At 37.6% G+C, this 16,269-nt stretch overlaps 1 protein-coding gene across 1 annotated transcript in view; it reads right to left on the reverse strand.

Annotated features, from left to right (window-relative positions):
• Window positions 1-15,789, reverse strand: part of LOC127007171 (serine/arginine repetitive matrix protein 1-like) — a 108,744-nt gene extending 92,955 nt beyond the window's left edge. The window contains exon 1 of the mRNA XM_050877888.1: window positions 15,711-15,789. The gene's annotated coding sequence lies outside the window, so the exon portion shown is untranslated. The remainder of the gene's footprint in view (window positions 1-15,710) is intronic.
• Window positions 15,790-16,269: the final 480 nt, after the last annotated feature.

Consider the following 16,269-nt stretch of genomic DNA (forward strand, 5'->3'; position numbering starts at 1 on the left):
TTTGTTCTGTTTTAACGTTCCTCTACTTTAGGTTTTTCTTTTTTAGATTTTCTTATCTTAGAGTGTCTTCTTAACATGTCCAGGCTATTAACATTTTAGTATATTTGTTTTAGAGAATTCGTCATCTTTTAGGGTTCCTCTGTTTTTTCGTTTTTATCATGGTGTATTTTTTTTAAATTTCAAGATATAAGTAGTTTCATATAATTATCAAAATTTGTAAAGTTTTAATTTTTTTTAACTATTTTTATGCCAGTAACGACACCAGAGCTGTGTATATTTTAGTGATTATATAAAGATTTTACGGAAGTGCTGAATGTGGACTACAAATTGGAAATGTGGTTATATTAACAAAATTAACATTCTTAAATAACTTCCGATTTATGTATGATGTTTTGGTTTTATGTACATTTGTGGTCAATAAATATCTATCTTTCTATCTATCGTGAGAGAACCAGTTGCTTCGGAACTCTTTCTGAACTGGTGGAACAGGCCAATTGTATGTTAACTAAACCACTGATAAATGCGTTCACTAGCCTCTGGCTAGCCGCGGGCAGTGGGAGGGGAGGTGATAAGCCGACTGTGTGAGGTTGTCTCCCTCACACACCGTCTGGACCTCACCCCCACAGGTACGTTGAACCCAGTTCCTAGGCACCAAGCTTGTTAGTGTTATCTTGATACAATGTTAATGTTACTTAAAGAGTTGAATTGACACACCGTCTGGACCTCACCCCCACAGGTTCCCTAGCATACTGACTGAGCTGGTACCTCACTTGTGTGTCATTATATAGAGTATGTGAACATTCCCTTTTGTGTGGGCTTATGATCACCCACTTGGTATCTTAACCCCACATGAATACCTTGCCCCATGATTATCTTTGTGGACACATATCGATCGGTGGTTGAAGGGATATATTTTATTGTATAATTATGCACCATAGAAACTTAACTAGGGTAGTTTTGTTAGCTATGGCCAGGACTCTATATCTCCATATATTTGATGAAATTAACTGTGATTGGGTGGGCCCTTCTGGTAATTGGAATGATGAGTTGTAATCAGTATTGTAAAGTAACTCGGTAAAAGCTCGCTACCATTACCAACAGAATAATGAGTTGTCAGTGGCATTGTTAATTAATATCAGTGTGCTCGCTACCATTACCAACCGTGATGAATTGTAAATAATATTGTTACTTAATTTCAATAAGCTCGCTACCATTATATATCAACATAATGTGAATAAACCTCATAATTTAACATTTGTGTTGCGTCACCCTAACAACTAGGAAGCACACTTCTAGTAAAATATTAAAAAGAGAGTTGAAGGAAACACACTAGTGGCATAAGCGGTGGGATACTCATCATTAATTGCCTAAGTGCTTACTAATCACAGAATATGTGGAAATAGCTTTAATAGGCCATAGCCAAATTCAATAACAGCTCACCTTTTAAGTGAGGATTGTTAAGGTTATTCCCGAGTGAAGTGCGAGTATACATTCCCGAGTGAAGAGCGAGTATGCAAATGCAGTTTTATTACTAAAGTTTAAAAATATTAATCGTTATTATTCTTAGATTAAAATTTATTTACTAGACTTAATTAATCATACTTTGTTTTACTAATTTTACCGGTCGGGCGAAAACTCGTGAATAGGCCTCCTATCACTGCAAGTTAAATACGGTTTTAAGAATCTGGCAGAGTCTAAATAGGTAGAATTTAAGTTAGAAGTAGGATAGGTGGTCTTACTTTAAAAGGATCCATCATATTGCAACTGTCGGTTGAAGCAGTTTCTAAACATGGGTTCGGAAGTGATAATTTTTGTTTGCTAAATGAGTTATTTAAATTTGACCTACTGTAATATTTCTTGGAAAATCCTCTCTCCATTTTGATAAACGTTTAACTTAAGTCTGTTAATCACAAGTAAATATTCCATATCGGTGCAACTTGAAAGTAGTCGTCTGTCACTATGCAGAACAGATCCAACTAGAGAACGATTCAAGGACTATAGTATCCCTGGCAGGAATTACCATCAGTAGGGAAACCGTTGTAAAAAGGTGTCTATCTGACCAACTTGCTTGCGGGAGGTCAGAAAACCCGATATGTGTTCACCCTCATCAGTCATTATAGTAGATTCGTAACATTACACCCCCTTAAATCTAAACACACACAAGTGGTGGAGGCTCGAGGACAGTATGTGGCTGACTACAGGAAGGCCAAGAAGGTATCGACCTGGACAACGGGGGCGAGTCCGTATAGAACGCCTTCCCAGATTTCTGCCAGCAACACCTCAAAGCATTATATTCCCCTACCACCTATCGCCCGCTGAAACGCAGTCTAGGAGAGGATGCCTCGCACACAAGTCTCTCCTGGCTGTGCTGTGCCAGGGTCATCTTTTACGGTGGCCATGACTTCTCCAGACGAGTTAGGAGTGACGATCCTGTGAGACATGAAGTGTTTAGAGTGTTTGTAAGGCTACTGGTAACCCTATGGTGCACTAACACACCTGGCGGAGACGTGAGTAGTAGTTGGAAGGTTTTGTGATATGGTAGCCACTTTATTTCGCAGAAATTGGCTGCAACTAATAGTCAACACGGGTTGCGCCGCTGTGGGCCGACTTCAGGACGTGGCAAGCTCTCGTATCCCCACCTTAGGAGACCTGACGAAATGAAAGGTTAGAATGAATGAGGGAGTGATAGTAGACTAGAGTGAAAGGAATGGGTGACTGAGGTGCCGAATCTTGCCATCGAGAGTACCAGGGGACTTAAGGTTAAGTCCCTACACTGCCGGCGGATCAGGAGGTTGGCTGGGGTGGAACTGCCTATCACTAATCTTGGTGTTATGTCTCAAAAGGGACATTGTGGAGTTATGTCTCAAAGGGACATTGTGGAGTAGTGACCAGATTGTGGTCACTGGTTAGGGATAATGAGCTCCGTCCAGAGTAATGTTAAGTGCCAGGGGTTCCTACAGTCAAGTAAGAGAGAGAACTCCCCTAGAGGGGAAAGACAGATTGAACCTTGGATTGTGAAGGAAGGATTTGAGGGGTGAAAAATTCAATGTCCAACATCAAAGCTGGCTTTCGTAAATGTGGTAGATATCCTTTCAACCCCAATGCAATAGATAAAAGTCTACTCCTAAGAAATAAGCTCCTTCCAGACACTAACATTGACCTTGATGAGACACCAACTAGCTCTGCAATAGATGCTGCCACACAAATTGAGGAAAACATAACAGATGATATTCAGACACTTCATGACATCCCTCAGGAAGAGCCTGGCTCATCAGCAGACTCTATTGCTCTGTGCCGAGCAGATTCTGTAGGCAGTATGCCTCTACCAGCTCAGTACATATCACTATAAATGAGGAATTAAAATCCAATAGTACACACAGTCCTACCCAGGTCATAAGTCCTCAAAATCCCAACACCAACACACTATTTGCCTGTGGTATTCTATCTACTGAAACTTCCCAGATCTCCTTCCCTCCTGCAGAAGAAATACCTCGGGGTCGTAAACGACCACTGAGAATACAGTCTAAAGCTCGAGTCATGACTGCTGAGAATGTACAGCAGGATATTGAGAGGCAGCAAACGGAAATTAATGCTAAAGCAACGAAGCGTCGAAAGACTGATGCTCCTACGGGAATGGGCAAGGGTAAAGGTAAAGGGTCAGCTACAAATTCGAAATCCACCAAAGACAAGAAGCAAACCAGGATTTCTGAAACAGGTGAAGAAAATGTAGGTCTAATGGAGGACCAGACCTGCAATGGATGTGGCATGGACTGGGATGATGAAAGGGAAGTTTTACAGTCAAAATGGGTAGGATGTGAGACCCAAGGATGTCCCCACTGGACAATGGACATGTTCCCGGTGCCTACCTGTGGTATTTGATTAAAAAGATGAATACTTTTGTGATGATTGTGTCCTGTTAGGTTTTTTATTTTTCTAAATATCAAGGAAAAGGATTTGTTTGTATTTGTTTGTTTGCCATCAATAACTTCTTTAAGTTTTTTTTTTAATCTGCCCTTGTTGTGAGGATGAACTTTATAGATCTGAGAGTGTACTCCAATTCAAGCTGTGAGGATAAGTGAAAATTCAATGTCCAACATCAAAGCTGGCTTTTGTAAATGTGGTATATATCCTTTCAACCCCAATGCAATAGATAAAAGTCTACTCCTAAGAAATAAGCTCCTTCCAGACACTAACATTGACCTTGCTGAGACACCAACTAGCTCTGCAATAGATGCTGCCACACAAACTGAGGAAAACATAACAGATGATATTCAGACACTGCATGACATCCTCAGGAAGAGCCTGGCTCATCAGCAGACTCATTGCTCTGTGCCGAGCAGATTCTGTAGCCAGTATGCCTCTACCAGCTCAGTACATATCACTATAAATGAGGAATTAAAATCCAGTAGTACACACAGTCCTACCCAGGTCATAAGTCCTCAAAATCCCAACACCAACACACTATTTGCCTGTGGTATTCTATCTACTGAAACTTCCCAGATCCCCTTCCCTCCTGCAGAAGAAATACCTCGGGGTCGTAAACGACCACTGAGAATACAGTCTAAAGCTCGAGTCATGACTGCTGAGAATGTACAGCAGGATACTGAGAGGCAGCAAACGGAAATTAATGCTAAAGCAACGAAGCGTCGAAAGACTGATGCTCCTACGGGAAAGGGCAAGGGTAAAGGTAAAGGGTCACTACAAATTCTGAAATCCACCAAAGACAAGAAGCAAACCAGGATTTCTGAAACAGGTGAAGAAAATGTAGGTCTAATGGAGGACCAGACCTGCAATGGATGTGGCATGGACTGGGATGATGAAAGGGAAGTTTTACAGTCAAAATGGGTTGGATGTGAGACCCAAGGATGTCCCCACTGGACATGTCCCCGGTGCCTACCTCTGGTATTTGATTATAAATATGAATTATTTTGTTATGATGTGTCCTGTTAGTTTTTTTATTTTTCTAAATATCAAGGAAAAGGATTTGTTTGTATTTGTTTGTTTGCCATCAATAACTTCTTTAAGTTTTTTTTTTTTTTTTTTTTTTTAATCTGCCCTTGTTGTGAGGATGAACTTTATAGATCTGAGAGTGCTGTACTTCAATTCAAGCTGTGAGGATAAGTCTTTAATCCTATGTTATCGAGCATCATCATTTATTTTAGTTTAAAAAAAAAAAAAAAAAAACTCAAAATGTTTTGTTTATTTTCAATTATTTCATGCTTCTTTATTTTTGCTATAAAATTTAGCATGACCTTTTTTTTTTTTAAGTTAAGAGGATACCATTACATTTGTCTCATGTGTTTCTATATGGTATATTTCCAAACCTATTGATAATTTGTTGAGATAATTTTGTAGAGTTTTTATAAATTAATCCCTGTAATCCAAGAAGCATGTTGGTAGCATTAATTGCCAGCAGTACTTTCTCTCCCTCAACATACCTTATTTACTGTACACATATAAAACTTACTCAATTATCTAACAGCCTCCTTACAAATATCTACCACCATTTCAGTCTAATCTGTGGTCTTTAAAATCATTTAAATCCCGAGTTTAAGCCAGCATTTTTAAATACCGCACCCACATTCTTTCTCTACTCCTCATGCTAAAAAGCCTTGGTTTAATCATGCTTGTTCATGTGCAATTAAAGATAGAGAGGCAGCTCACTAAAGGAACCAGAGCCTTCGCACTCCTACTTACCATGAACTTTACATTTCAGCCCGGAATTGTGCCAAATCTATTCTCCGACTTACCAAAACATCTTTCATCAACAGAAAATGTCAACACCTTGCTTTTTCTAATTCTTCCCATGACTTCTGGCACCTAGCCAAAAATATCTCCACCAATTTCACTTCTTCCTCTTTCCCTCCTCTCCTTCACCCTGACGAGAGCACTGCCGTCTCATCTATCTCTAAGGCTGAACTCTTCGCTCAAACTTTCTGTAAGAACTCCACCCTGGACGATTCTGGGCATATTCCTCATACTCATACCACCTCATTCTCCTTTATTCCTGCTATTAAGATTCTTCATAATGATGTTTTAAATGCCTCTCTGGCCTCAACTCTCAAAAGGTTTATGAACCTGATGGAGATGATTGTCCTTAAAAACTGTGCTTCGTGCTGACACCCTGCCTGGTCAAACTCTTTCGTCTCTGCTTATCAACTTTCCTTCCTGCTGGAAGTATGCTTTGTACAGCCTGTGCCTAAGAAGGGTGACCGTTCCAATCCTCAAACTACCGCCTCATAGCTTTACTTTCCTGTCTATCTAAAGCTTTTGAATCAATCCTTAACCGGAAGATTCAAAAGCACCTTTCCACTTCTAACCTTCTATCTGATCGCCAGTATGGGTTCCATGAAGAGCGTTCTACTGGCAATCTTCTTACACTCTTAAGTGACTCTTGGTCATCCTCTCTTAGCCGTTTGGTGAAACTTTTCAGTTGCATTAGACATATCGAAAGCCTTCGATAGAGTCTGGTACCAGTCTTTGCTTTCTAAACTGCCCTCTTTCGGATTCTATCCCTCTTTCTGTTCCTTTATCTCCAGTTTCCTTTTGCGGACGTTCTATCTCTGTGGTGGTATACGGTCACTGTTCCTCCCCTAAACCTATCAACAGTGGTGTTCCACAGGGCTCTGTCCTATCACCCACTCTCTTCCTGTTATTCATCAATGATCTGCTTTTCATAACAAACTGTCCTGTCCACTCATACGCTGCTGACTCCACTCTGCATTATTCAACTTCTTTCAATAGAAGGACCTAAATTGCGCCCTTTCAAAGATTCACGAGATCTGGGGGGGGTATCATTCCTGTGAACCCTACTACTAGCCTACTTATTATAATGATACTAATAACAATACTACTACTACTACTAAAACTTTTACTACTAATAATAATAATAATAACAAGACATGTTGCGATTACTTATGTTATGTAATCGATTAAAATTATGATTACTTCATATTTTCACGATTACGATTACAATAAAATCATTTACGATTACAATTACATGATGTATTAATCGTGATTACTATCGTGATTACAGGATGGACTGAAAGGCGAACTTGCAAATTTCATACACATGTACCATACTAAATATTAAATTGGTTGAATTACTACAGATATTTAGAATACATACTTGCTGTGCAAGAAACTATTAACTAAAACTTTGCTAATGTAATCGCAAAAGTAATCACAATTACGATTACATTATTAATGTATTCAATAACGATTACTTAGCAAAAAAACAAGAGGGTAATCGATTACAATTACGATTACTTGAAAACTAATCGATTGCAACTGATTACAATTACAGATTACAATTACCCCATGTCTAATAATAATAATAATAACAATAATAATAATAATAATAATAATAATAATAATAAAAGAAATAATAAACATACAAAGTAAATAATAGATATTGCGAACATTATCGTAGTTGTATTTGTAAAAAAATAAAAAATAAAATAAAAAATGCTCATAAGCCAATGGCGCCAGATGGATATGGTGAATTCAAATTTTGCTTTCTTCCTTTAGTATGTAACTCTAACAGATCTAACCTTTAATTGCAATGCTGGCAAATATTATGTGAATATTAAACATTAAATATATATATATATATATATATATATATATATATATATATATATATATATATATATATATATATATATATATATATATATACTATAACTCGATTTACGAGTTTGGTTTCTGATTTTTGAAATAACGCGGGGTCCAAAATCCAAATAAATGTTTAATTTACACGTTTTTTCACTTATACGCGATATTTTATGGAGTGGCCACCAGATGTTTCACGCAACTCGACTCACACAGCGCCGCGGCCACACAGCTGAGCTCGGTTCTTCCCACGCGCCACTTGAACAACAATACAGTACCCACGCTGCCATGCTACTCAACAATAGGGGTGGGCACTGGGCAGGTACCAGTACTAATGGTACCAGCTATACGGTACGGTACAGGCACCAGACTGCTCGGTACGTGTACCAATACTAGCCAGTCGCTCATGGAGTCCCTCATTTCTTCCTCACACGAGTGAGGCTAAGACTGAGTGCCTGAGTGGATATCTCGGTGATATGGATAGTCTCTCTCTCTCTCTCCACTGAATGAAGTGATTATTTATTTTTCGATAGAAACCTACCTTTTGTTTGATTTACGTTGTTTTTGATTAACGCAACCTCTTCAAGGACACAATACTCACGTAAATCGAGTTACCTGTATGTATCTATATATATATATATATATATATATATATATATATATATATAGATATATATATATATATATATATATATATACGATAACTACCTCAAACTGTTACAGGTGTCTGTAATGTGTCTGTAATGTAAACCATTTGGTTTAAACCGCCAACCCTGGTATAGAGAGAGAGAGAGAGAGAGAGAGAGAGAGAGAGAGAGAGAGAGAGAGAGAGAGAGAAATTCAAAGTGGACAACGAAGTTTCATTATCACCAATAATAAATATATTAGGTGGCTAATATAGTTATACTCTTCAAGATTCTTACTTAGTTTGATTTACAAGTGACATGCAAAAGTCATTTGTAACATGGTATAATTTTTCATGCAAATTTAATTTTTATTGGTTTAGTTAAGTAACTATAGTATACTATATTTAGAATTATACAGTTATAATCACAGTCGTTGCAATACATTTATTTCTTATGTCCTTGTGTATACGTGGTGCTGTAGTATTTGTGTATATATCAGGGTTGGCAAAAAACAATATTTAAAAAAAATATATATATATTTTTGGTTTAAACCAGGTTTTTTAATCCACTTTTTTTTTCAGTATGTTTATTCCAGTAATTCTATCTGTATATACATATATGAGTTTGAAAAGGAATTATAAATAGATTTAGAGATGGATTTAGCAAAATATTCATTTGATCTTCATACAATCTGTAAAAGAGGCAAAATGCAGCTTCTCTAACATGCTTTTTAATTGCAATGTTAAAGAGTAGTAAAACATGAAAGACCTCTTCTAATTTTCCAGTTGCATGCTACAAAAACAGTTGTAAGAGAGAGAGAGAGAGAGAGAGAGAGAGAGAGAGAGAGAGAGAGAGAGAGAGAGAGAGAGAGAGAGAGAGGGAGATAGAGGGGGCACTTTCCTGTTTTTTAAACAATATGTCTGCTGTTTAGTGCAGTGGCAAATATATAGATATATATATATATATATATATATATATATATATATATATATATATATATATATATATATATATATATGCCACTAAACAACAGATAAAATTATGTTTTCAGTTACTCTGAGTCACAGCATTTGACTAGAGATTTGAGTTTACCAACTGACAATTTCATCCTGGTTAGTAAAATGACTGTGCATAATAAAAAATAATACAACCACCCATAATTCCAACCACAATCCCTGATGAAACTAAAAAAGATTCACAAAAAACACCGGTTTTATTGATGTTTTTTTGGTTTAAACCAGGGGTGTCAAACTCATGGCCCATGGGATAGTCATAAATGGCCCGGTATCACGGTCACTTCAATCTTGTCAATGTATTTTCTACCCTTGTTGGCCCACATGACGGCAAGTCAGAGTATGAATTGGCCCTCCAAGGGTTTTGAGGTTGACACCACTGGTTTAAACCGCCACCCCTGCTGTACATAATTAAAATCTTACATATAGTTAAAACCGCAATACTGATGAAACTAACAAAGATACACACAAAAGAAAAAAAATGGTTTTATTAGTTGGTTAAAACATATATATATATATATATATATATATATATATATATATATATATATATATATATATATATGTGTGTGTGTGTGTGTGTGTAAGCCAGTGTGGCTTGTGGTAAAGGTGAAGGGGGGAGTGGGTGAGTGGGGGCTGGGGCTAGCATATTATATAATCGGCATATGGCAAAGCCATCTTTATATAAAAGCCTTAGCCTGGCCGCGAAAACCATCGATGACGTCACGCGTTGGGTCCGTTGGCTGGCGGTGGCGGCGGAGGGGGGACAAGGAGCGTCAGTTGCATTTCAAACATTGTGGTGGTCGGATGTACTCGCTCCAACACAGTGACACTCCATGTACAAGGTGAGAAACTTATTTAGTTGTGAATTAGTACAGTACTTTATTATCATAGTACTGTATAAAACTGTAAAAATCACTTGAATATCATGTGTCATATCATTCCAAACACCGTGATGAATGCCACAGCCCCTGATATAAAAAAAGTAAAATATCTCCCTTTTCAGGATATTAAATTATAAATGTAATAACTGATGATGGAAGTTCTTATGAATTTTCTATTTGCTGAGGTGAATGATATAATACACCTTGACAATACGCATGTTAATTATCACTTTGTTTCTAGGTAGACTGAATCTACTGCAAGGCATCATGGACCGGTTTCATACATATGCATCTCTGGTTGGCTGGCATAAGCATGATCCTGTGAGCTAGTGTTACTCCTGGCAACTACTTTTGACTAGTTCTTCCTGTGAAACAGCTGTCTTTCAAAGGTGAGAATTTAAAATTTAACATTGCATAAAAAATTAATATATGACTGATAGGTGATAGGAATAAACAAGATAGGATTAGCAACGGGAGTACTTACTGTATAGATTTTAGAAACTGTAGCCACGTGACAACAGGTGAGAACAGAATTATGAAAAAGGGAACATCTAGGATGATATACTTGAAATGTTTATGCTAAGGCTACAAGCCTGAGAAACAAGAAGGATGCGTTATTTAGTTATATAATGGAGGAAGATTTATGTGTAGTATGTATTATAGAGGCATGGATACCTATATAATGAAAAGTTTAAGGAGAGTAGGAAAGAGTATGATGTAGATGGGTATACCATATACCTATATTAATCAGAGAGCTGATAGGAAATAGTGTGGGTGTAGTGACTTACATGAGAAACACATTTCCCTTAGTTAGGTTAGGGATCAGATAGAATATAATCTTTGTGGGTTGATGATAGCGCAAATAAAAACAAGGTAGTAAGAATTGGAGCTTTGTATACACCACCAAATCAGTCACCTGAAGTAGATGACATTATAGGTAGTAGGTGAGGTAAATAGGGGATTTCTAGGCGGGCACTTATTATACGGGATTTTGATCCTGCCTCAGCAAACTGGGAAACAATTGTAGGTGGTACTCGTGCAGAAAATAAGATCATAGAAAGTTTTCAGGATAATTATTCAGTGCAGGTTGTAGACATACCTACTAGGACAAATATATTAGACTGTATTAATTAACATTGAGCATTGTGTGAGGGTTGTTGAGGTGTGTGTGTGTGTGTGTGTAGTCTCTCTCTCTCTCTCTCTCTCTCTCTCTCTCTCTCTCTCTAGGTTATACCTAACTACTTAGATATGAGTATGTACTTTATTTACACTCAAATGAACGCATTTGCTCAAAACGAGTAATGTAAAATTTAGTAGATATTAAAGGCGATATCAGTTGATTATATTAACTTATATTTTAATATACAATCTTTACTCCATACATTCCAAACGGGTTCTAATCTTTGATTACCACTTGTTATTTATTAAAAATCTATCTATATGCCAGGCTCAGATTCCCCAAACAAGGGGGTTGGCCTTAGAAGAGGCATCGACAGATCCACACTTGGAAAGGGTCCAACCTATAAATAAATCCATAATATTTTCAATAACTTGCCTATCACATTGTTGCTACAAGGTTTCATAAAACTTGTATTTGCAGATGCCGAGGTCATGCTGTGTGCCAGGATGCAAGTCCAACTATAAATCTGCAGATGCCTCTGCGTTCAGTTTCCCTAAAGATGAACATCGACGGCAGCAGTGGATGAGGGCTATCCACAGGAAAGACTTTACTCAACAGAAAATACAATTGTTTGTTCCAAGCACTTCCAAAACGTTTCATCATTACAGAAGACAGTATGACACGCTGATGGAACTGTAGTAACAGCAAAGAGGCAGGCCATCTCTACATAAAGATGCTTGTCCAACCATCTTTGAAAACCAGCCCAAGTATATGTCCAAGGAAATACCAGCTCCTCGCACCACTCCACAGGAAAGGAGAGACAAGCTAATTGAACGTGATGAAATGGTGTTCAGTGATTGGATTGAGAAAGACCAAATAAACAGCTTTAAAGAATTTTGTGAAGGATTTACTGAAAAGCTCTCTAAAGGTTGGCTGCATCTTTCCAGTGATGACTATGTGTCTTTCCTTAGAATTAACTGCGATGGCCAACCAAAGCTAACAGTGTCCTTTAAAGTTATGTCAGATTTAACAGTTTCAGTGTGGCTTGAAAATAATACCTTAAAACCAAGAAAGTTGAAGTGGCTTTTAGGAGAAGCAAATGCATGTGATTTGTGGTCAAAATTTGAGAATTTACTTAGTCACCTTAATCTTGAATCTGCATCAACTTTAACTGTCACTGATAAACTTACTCAGTGTAAAGAAACTATTGAAGAGATTTTGGAAACTGACAATGATGAAATGAGCTCCAAAAAGAAAGTGATGTGGTTCTGTGCTGAACAACTAGGTTTGATCTGCAAAGATAGTATGAAATACAGCTGTGATTTTTTGGTTTGGTCTTACAGTGTGTTTATGACCAATCCATCACTGTACACAAGTCTGCGTGACAGTGGAGTTCTCGTTCTTCCTCACCCTAATTACCTTAGGAAACTGAGTATATCTACTGGTGCTAAGTGTCTAAATACAGAAAATTCACATGAACTGTTTCTGAAGGAAACATTTTCTAGTCTGAAAAGTGAAGAAAAACTGGTGAACGTACTGCTTGATGAGATACATGTAAAGAAGGGTCTTTCTTATAAAGGAGGGAAAATTTATGGTGCTTCTGTGAATTCAGATGAACCAGCAACAACAATTCAGGCTTTCATGATTTCATCACTTTTATCAAAGCACAAGCATGTTGCTGCTTTGTATCCAGTCTGCAAACTGACAGCTGACACCCTTCTTGACTTAACACACAAAGTTTTGGCATTCCTACATGATATTGGATATAAAGTTGTTTCATTGATTTCTGACAATAACAGGGTTAATAGAAAGATGTTTGAAAAGTTATGTGATGGGCCTCTTACCCCCTCCATTTCAAATCCCTATGATTCAAGTGAGCAACTTTTCCTCCTGTTTGATTCAGTCCATTTGCTAAAATGTATACGAAATAATTGGTTCAATCAGAAGAAACCCATTCAAACTTTTGTAATACCTTCACCTTCCAACCTCACAATTCAAGAGGAAGCAAGTTTACAGCCACTGAAAGAACTGTATGCCAAAGAAAGAAAGAAATGTGTGAAGCTAGCTCCAGGCTTATCAGAAAAGTACTTTTCCCCAATAACTTAGAAAGGCAGAATGTACAGCTTGTTGTGAGGTTGTTTGATGAAAAGAATGTGGCTGCACTGAAAACTATGAATTTGCCAGGTGTGTCAGGCACTGCTGCTTTCTTGCAACAAATCATGTCATGGTGGCATATAGTAAATGTTAAAACTCCAGATAAAGGTGTTGCCTCCGTCAAGCACAATGTGACCCCATCAGGCAGGATTCATCTACAGATCCAAACTTGCTGTTTCTCACTACCTTTGTTCAGTGGCTTGCAGCTTGGGAGGGAATGGAATTGGTGCAGCATGAAAGGATTGGTCAGCTCTCGCGAGAAACAGCTTTGCTCTGAAGCACACTACAGCAACCCTAGTTAAGTTATGTGATTACCTCTTGAAAGACCATGACTTTCGCTATGTTTTGTTGGGAAAGTTCCAAACAGACAAACTGGAAGGTAGATTTGGACAATACAGGAAAATGAGTGGTGCAAATTATAATGTGGCTGTTGCTCAAGTAATGGAATCTGAGAGGAAAATCAAAGTTATTAATGTTCTTTCAATGGGTTCATCAAAATTTGGACCATTAACTCTCACTGAATTGAACCACTCTCAACTTGAATCTAAATCTCACTCTGAATCCGTAGACTGTCTGGAGAAATTCAAGGGTGTTGAGAAGTATGTCAAAGAGCAGAGTTTGTCAAAGCAAGATGAAAGTGTGATGATGTACATTGCTGGTTATGTAGCTCATGTAGTCAGGAAAAGACTTAAGTGTGACCTGTGTGTGAGTCGGATTTCTCTTGATAAAGTAATGGAGGCAGAAATTCTGAAGAATGTCAGTATCTCCACAGTCTTGATAGAGGAGGCTTGAAATGGCCAACAGATTTCACTCTGTCTGTGTGTATCCACACCTATCAAATATTTCAAGCTCTCCTAAACAATTTTAAGACAGAATTTATTCAGTGCACCAGTAACCAACGACTAGCCCTCGTTAGGTTATCACTGAATTTTCAAGGGACTCTGGTTGATGTAGAGGAATGTTGTCCATGTAATACATCAGTAAGTCAACTTCTGAGGATGTGTATTTGGCCTGTGACAAATATTTTGTTGAATAACTTCACAAAATCATACAATGATACAGTAGGCCGAAAGGACGATAAAAAAAGGAAGCTGTCAACATTGAAAGAGTCTTAGAAGACAGTATATAGGTTATCTCTTAAGACATTTTCAATTAAGGATCAATGTAGGTATTTTATTGCAATGGAGGATGGTTGTGTGACTGATGATATATGCTCTGTAGAGTGGTAGGGATTGATTTATATAAATGCTTTCAGTATTTACGTATTGCCCTTTTTTCTTGAGCATATTTTCTATTTTGGGGCACAACATTTATCTACACAAATATTGTTTTGACCTGATATTTACTCCCTGAAATATTATTGATTTATTTTTTTCCATTAAAGTAAATGGTATGTTTTCATCAATATTTTTATTTCCCTGACTAATGCTATATCTGGATAAAGGTAAGTGATACATTTATTAGAGAAACCAGGATCTAAATTAAAAATAAAAAAAAACCTAATGGAGATCTAGATTTACTATACAAGATGAAGTAAATATAAAATTACTACTAATACATGCAATCATGTACAGTAATAATAATAATAATAATAATAATAATAATAATAATAATAATAATAATAATAAATAATTAAAAGGTAATAATAATAATAATAATAACAATAATAGTTATCATAATGATACTATTAATAATGTTAGTGGATAGCGTGAAAAAGGTGGATGAGAAATTAGAAGAGTTTTAGTGAGTGAGGCATTGCGGACCCAACGCGTGACGTCATCGATCCCAGGCTAAGGCTTTTATATCAAGATGGCTTTGCATATGGGCGGCATATGATCAGCATATGGGCGGCATATGGGAGGCAAAGCGGCATATGGGAGGCAAGGCGGCATATGGGAGGCAAGGCGGCATATGGGAGGCATATGATCGGCATACTACGTCGGGCCTCTGTTATGACGATGAGCAAAAATGACATCGGGCAGACGGCGTTTTGCACCGTCGGGCCGCCGCAACGTACAACACATGACGGCCCGCTGGAGGCCCAATGTACGTACTTGTGTTTGCTGGGTCTAACGCCTAACCTCGAGATTCAGACACGCCCGCACAGCTTGTGAAGGCATGGGCGTGGGAGGTTTACGAGATCTGTCTGCCATGTGCCGAACCAACCACACCGAACCACATGTTACACGTAATTTCCGCTTCCCTGACATCATTACCCTCCTGAGCACCTGAACGAAGGCCTATAGAATTCACGATATAATGGACGCGTCATGGAAACGATTATTTACATGGATATTACCTGATTAAAGATGACGTCGGCAGCGCCACCGCGGATTGCAATGTTGAGGTAATGGAGAGGCTGTCTGGATGCGCGCGCAACCCAGGGCTGCCATCCTCGCAGCAGAGAATTATCGTGCAGTGAACTCAAAATTAACGTATTTACACCCAAATTATCGTACAGCCGGGAGAGAAGGGAATATATATATATATATATATATATATATATATATATATATATATATATATATATATATATATATATATATATATATATATATATATATATATATATATATATATATATATATATATATTGTAATATATGTTCAATGTAGTTTTACATTTATGCTCTCATGTACGTTGTGTTTCTCTGCTTGCATTTACCAGCTTATTATGTTGCTATTTGTGTGTCTTCGCGCATATTATTGCTTGTGGATGTCCCTGTGTTGTCTGGCACTTACTTTGATGTATTTGTTTGTTATTGTGCATGTAAAGTAGTGCGTGTTGTAATAGTGGCTGTTTCTATTGTTTCAGGAGGTGACTCCAGTTGTTTGTGTGCAATAAAACCTATGTCAGGT

The sequence above is a fragment of the Eriocheir sinensis genome, chromosome 34 (assembly GCF_024679095.1).
Source record: "Eriocheir sinensis breed Jianghai 21 chromosome 34, ASM2467909v1, whole genome shotgun sequence".
NCBI classification, from domain to species: Eukaryota; Metazoa; Arthropoda; class Malacostraca; order Decapoda; family Varunidae; genus Eriocheir; species Eriocheir sinensis.